Below are 6,200 nucleotides of genomic sequence, written 5' to 3'. Positions count from 1 at the left end.
CAGAACCTTCATTCTAAACCTGGTTTTGTCTGTCTTGAAATGTAAAATGAGAAAAGTCAGCTCATGATCACACTTTATTCAAATTTTACTACATTTAAACCCATACAGGAGCCAAGTCTAAAACGGTCTTGTATTTTTTCACTTTTGGGAAGAAAGCCATCACATAGTATACCTGTATGAACATAAGTGGTAATTATCTTTCAATCTTTTGCTGGGAAGTTAAAGTCTCCCATAATTCCCATTATTGTTTACGTGTCTGATAACTGTACAGAGATAATTCACTATTAGACTGGAGCTAAGAGCAAAGAGCGGGCTAGCAAGGCTGTCTATCTTTAGCAGTGATTTGCACAAAACCACTCTTTTGCTGACCCATAACATTTAATTTCTCTATCCTCTGCTTCTTGCTAACACAAAGCACCATCTTATTCCGTCCATTTGCCTTGGTTTCCAGCCTTCCTGAGATTTATCGGTCCTTGTATGACATTCATGCCTTTGTTTCACCCTTCCTGTGTTGACACTTATCATAACAGTTTTAGATCCTGAACATGATCATCTTAAAGTTTGCCTGACAGTTAGGTCTTCCTCACATTGTCATAGAGTATCAGGTCTCCACCACTTGAAATAGATCGTATTGGATTAGATTATTGGCACCGTCTCTTGTGCTGGTAGTCCATTATCTTCACAGTCCATACAACCGGCCATCAGTGAACATGAAGCGGCCTTATCCTGCCCATTTACCTTTCTGGAAATCAGCCACTCTCTCTGCCTAGAGCAGGGAATGGATTTTCCTCACCTTTCTTCAAAAGCTCTGAAGTTTTCTGTGATCTTTCCAATTTTATGGTATGATAAGCTTTTGCTTCCACCGAAGGGTAGAAGTCATTATGAATAGTGCCAACAAAACAGAAACATAACAATGAAAACGATATTTTAATTCAGAATAGGTATTTGAAAAGTTCACCTTTTCTAGCACAAATGGGGAAAAGAAAAAAAAAAAAAAAAAAAGCAGTCCTAAAACATCAAAACTGTGGCCAAAGAATTAGAAGAAACACTATTTTTCCAAAGCTGCAATGTTTTCCATTCATCTGGCTGGGCCAGCAGAGCACTGGAGACCTGGATGCACTGCACTCATGGCTGGTTCCCCTAAATGACCTGCAGGGAGATCTTCTTATCTCTATCCCTCTGTTTCTCCTTTCAATCTCTGTTTTGTCTGTTTGTATCACTAGCTCTCAAATCGCCACTGATATATGCACGTGCAGCACCCAGCACAACCTTGTTTCAGGCTCCAGCGGGACCTTTAGGCATTACCATCCTGTAAACAAATAACAATGATAGTGAGTGTAATTACAATTGTCAAACTATTCCAGCTCCACATCATTAGCCATGCCCTGAGCTAAATAACATTTTAATCAGTTTGATATGTCATCTGTGGCTTTCTTCACTGTCACTTGCAATCCAGCAAACTCCTTCCTTCACGTTTCTAGATTAGACAGAGGGTTCTCAACTGCAGACATCCAATTCCCTGTTCAGGAAGCAGTGAGACCTTTCCTCTTCTCACAGATTTAAGATGATATCCAAGCATCATGAGACACAGTGCGTATGTCTCCTAGGCCCATCCCATGAGAGCAGGACATTTACCACACATGAGAAGAAGACTTAATGCAGTGGCAAAGCAAAATACTCAGTGTCAAAGCCATGTCGAGATGATCATTAAAGACAGATCAAAATTACCCAATGCAGGAGGAAAATCTATCGTTTGTAGAAGATTATGTTCTCTGATTATTAGTTTCAAAATTAGTTTTTCCTTTGGATTTCCTCTGAACTTAAACTTAGTTTGGAATGCCTTTGGTTTTGAATATTTCTAAAATTGTATTACTTCTCCTAAGTAAGTTGCTAGTCTGTTCTATTTACGTGAAATTCGAATAATATTGTGAAGTATCCGCCATCAGTTTTACTGTGTGCCAGGCTGAGTTCCCTGATGAATTTCAAATTTCAGATATGAAACGGTAAAGGTTAAAAAAAAAAAAAAATGTTACAAAGGGTACTTCATGCAGTAGCATAAACTTCTGTTTTCTCAAAACTTGTATCAGTTCATCTCACCAGGACCAGCAGGGGAAGCACACTCTGCCTAGGCACTGGCAAAGGCACACAGTGAGACTGTAGGGTCTCTTGCTGGGGTCATTCAAAATTTGACTGTACAAGCCCCTGAGCAATATGACACGGCTTTAAAAATGGCCCTGCTTGAAGTACGGGGGTGATCTGGAGACCTCTAAGGTGCTTTCCAACAAAAGCTTTTCTATAATTGTATGAAATCACCTGCAATAGATTAACCCTGGTCATTATTCCTATCACAGGAAATAACTGTGACCCCTGGGTAACAGGTGAGCTTACTGCGACACCAGGGAGAGCCTTCCTGTACTGAAAGGCAACCTGTAGGAAAGCTGGGGAGGGAGTCTTTATCAGGGCCTGGAGCGACAGGACAAGGAGTAACCGCTTTAAACTGAAAAGTTAGATTTAGAATATATATTAGGAACAAATTCTCTACTGATAGTACCTCACATCCTGTGCATCTGCCAGCTTCCGCATTTTATGGTTGCCTCCCCTACTTAAGAGAGGATATTGGAGTGCTGTGTGAAACACTCAGATCTTACAGGAACAAAACAATACCTTACCTTTTGCGTTCAAATATGTGCCCAGTACGTTCAGCTAAAACAACTTCTAACCTACAGCGTTTGGTCGAAAGTTCCAATTTCTGTCTCAGTTTCATGTACACCAAATTTTCAAGCAGGATTTCTGGGCCAGTGTCGTCTGTCTGTGATAGACTGCTTTGCTAGATCATCATTCACTGCTCCCTCTGCCAGGCACAGGCCTTTCTCTCTTAATCCCTTGTAAGAAAACTTGCAGAGGTATATGGGGTAGCAGTCAGCAGTGTAAAAGAATAAGAGACATACTGCCTTCGCACATATATATACAACACAATATCAAAGATCTCATCAAGGTCCACCAAGGAAAGGAAGCAATGCAGGAGAAAGAAGACAGGACAACAGGGGGAATGGGGAGCATAAGGGAGGAGGCAGCCAGTGGCCTTAAAAACAAAGCATAAAAATAACTTCCAGTAGTGGGACATAGTGAATTGGAGCTCTAGAGATGCATCTAGAGATGTCTTTTATCTTTATCATGCAGTTGTGGAGATGGGTCCTCTGGTTTTGGTCATGTTTTTTCACATTCTGCAATTATCTCCCAAGAACCACCCCCTGTTGGGCAGAAAGGTAGAGGTGCGCTCCAGAAACACAGCGATGGCAAGGAGTCCTCCACTTCATTCTTCCATTTTTTTCCAGCTGGAAGCATCCATAGTTGTCAACTGAATTGGTTTTGAGGAGTAGGAAAGACAGCATTGCTGGATTTCTGCTTTCTCCTAGATCCTATCATACCACATCATGACAGTTGTCTTTGTTTTATGTCCTTTTATGCCTGGATGTTTCTCATTTTTATGAGTGTGGGGTTTTCTATTTTTCTTTCTTTCTCTTCTTTCTTTCTTTTTCTTTCTTTCTTTCTTTCTTTTTCTTTCTTTCTTTCTTTCTTTTTCTTTCTTTCTTTCTTTCTTTCTTTCTTTCTTTCTTTCTTTCTTTCTTTCTTTCTTTCTTTCTTTCTTTCTTTCTTTCTTTCTTTCTTTCTTTCTTTCTTTTTCTGTCTGTCTGTCTGTCTGTCTGTCTTCTCTCTTTCTGTCCAGCACTGATTTTATTGCTACTTGTGCATATCCAGACTGTACAGCTTTCTCCATTCCCTCTGTTTCTTCCCTGTGTCTTGCCCCTCTTCCCTGCAACTGAACAGCATTGCCTTGATCAATGAAGTGGCAACATGCGGCTTACACAGCAAACTGCTGAAATTACAGCTATAGCCATGGAGCACAGCTGCAGATCAACAGAAGACCACCAATAACTCACATTTCTAAACTGCTTGTCACAATTCTTCAGTATGCAGGCTGTGATGCTGCCAAGAGCGATCTCACCTCTTAAGCACCCATCCATTTCTTCTCTTCCCAGACCCTCAAGGTATTCTGGTCAAACCACCCCCCTTGCCCCATCTCTCTGTCCCACATTCCTTTTCCCTCATCTTTTTTTTTTTTTTTTTTTTCAGCATACTATCTCCATAGAAGCTGCTGCTCCCCAACTCCGAGTTGACTAGGGCTGAACTATTGAAAAAGAAAAGAAAAGCTATAAATTATAGTGAGAGATGGTGAATACCTAATGATCTCTTAAAAGCAGGAATTTAAGGGAATAAGTAATTGATAAATGGAGTTAAGATCACTAGGAAAAAATCCGCTGTTGCAATCAGTAGAGTTAAGAAGTTTTTCAAGTACATTAGAAACAAAACTTAGAGTAATGACACAGATCCAATACGGGATGAGTATTGCTTCAGTGAGAAATGATGAAAAAAAAAAAACCAACATCACGTACATGTGTATGTGTTGTTGTGTATTTGGAAAAAAAACAGGTTAATGAAAACTGCATGCTCAATTAGACGATTTTTTTTGTTGTCATTGGTAGGGAATTGTGTGCTTTATAACACAATATGTGTTATATGTTTTTTATATATTTTTTAATAAATAGACTTTATTAGATAACTCATTTTGAATGTATAGCCTAGATGTTAGAAGAATTAACAACATGCAATATTATTGTAAAAATTAACAACATGTGGTATCTAAATAATATTTAGAGATGTAAAGGTGTTTGGCATTTCAAAGTCTACTTCTCCAATGAAAAATGTGTTAGAGCTTCTGTTGGATGTAATGTAACCTGCTCACTTCCTGCCCACCTCAGCAGGGCAGGGGATAAAATCGGGGAAAAAAAAGGAACGAGAAAGCTCATGGGCTTTGATAAAGACAGGGATATTGCTTATCAATGATTGTTGTGGAAAAATCTCTCTTAACTTGAGGAAATTAATTTCATGCCAATTAATTTGTATAAATTTAATTACTAGTTCAGGTGTTGGGAAGCAAAAGGACAAACATCAAACCACATAGGGGTAACAAACACTTCTCCTCCTCTACTGGGCTCAACTTCACTCCAAGCACCTGTCTTCCACCTGCTGATCTCGCTCAGTCCATTCACTGGGGAAATGGGCAGCACAGGAGGAGGCTGTGGTTAATGTGCAGCAGTTCTTCTCTGCCTATCCTTTCTTCTCGTTTCTACTTTGCTCCAGTGTGGGTCCTCCACAGGCTGCAGACCCTGTCAGGAATATTCATCTGTTCTGGCATGGATCCTCCACAGGTTTCAAAGAATATCTGCTCCACCATGGAGCATCTACTTCTCCTCCTCCTATGACTTTGATGTTCCCTCTGTTGTTCCTCATTCTTTTTGTTCTCTCCAGCTCTCTCCATCCAATATTTTCTGTGCATTCTTAGAGGCAACACACCTTGGCTTGTTGTCTGAGTTTGGCCTATGGTGCATCTGTTGCTGTGTCCAGCACAGTGCAGCCCCTGACCTTGCTACCAAAACCTTGCCACAAATCTCAATACACCTGTTAAAAGAGACCCTCCTGTTTGTTGCCCTTCTTTGGACACTCTCTAACAGTTTTATATCTTTTTCTCATACTGTGGTGCCCAAAACTGCACACAGTACTCACAGTACGTGGAATAGCAACAGAGACTGCCTGTAATTTTCTCTTCCCTGCAGAAGCTCTGTTGCTACCACTGTCCGGAAATCATCACTGTCACAGACAGGAGTAGCATTCCCTCCTCCCACAGTTGGTTCTTTTTCCCCCAGACTTAGACACCATCCACAAAAGCAAAAACAAAACAAAACAAACAAACAAACAAACAAACAAACAAACAAAAAAGAGTCAAAAGCCCTCAGGAAGGCAGTGGTGCAGACTGTGGAGAGCCTGGGTTCAAATCCTTCTTCTGCGAGGCTCTGAACCTATACCCCACCACAAGCTGTCCGCTAACGTATGGCAGGGCAAGGAGGAAGAAAGAACATTCCTCCTGCACTTTCCATTTATTGTTGGCTGACAATTCTGCAGAGTTATAAAGCCTCAATCAGTGCGATACAGGGTTCTTCTCACATTGTCTCACTGTGCCCTAAGGGGAACAGCTCTAATTTAATAGATGCTTCACCAGAAAATCATGAGTCATCTGCAGTTTTGAAGTTTTCTGGGATCAAGTCCCTTCAGACAGTTGAGGAATTTGCTCTATCACCTAT

The 6,200-nt window shown here is 40.6% G+C and overlaps 1 long non-coding RNA gene across 1 annotated transcript; it reads right to left on the bottom strand.

Annotated features, from left to right (window-relative positions):
• Positions 1-610: 610 nt before the first annotated feature.
• On the bottom strand, positions 611-5,967 carry LOC308181889. The gene is made up of 2 exons (XR_013941608.1): positions 2,098-5,967; positions 611-1,309 (listed from the first exon to the last, which is right to left on the bottom strand). It is a non-coding gene; the product is annotated as an uncharacterized lncRNA (long non-coding RNA).
• Between the last annotated feature and the right edge of the window lie 233 nt (positions 5,968-6,200).

This window comes from Anser brachyrhynchus (genome assembly GCF_964034855.1).
Source record: "Anser brachyrhynchus genome assembly, chromosome: 23".
Taxonomy (NCBI): Eukaryota; Metazoa; Chordata; class Aves; order Anseriformes; family Anatidae; genus Anser; species Anser brachyrhynchus.
The sequence above is the reverse complement of the archived record's forward strand: the minus strand, read 5'-3'. Positions and strand labels throughout refer to the sequence as shown.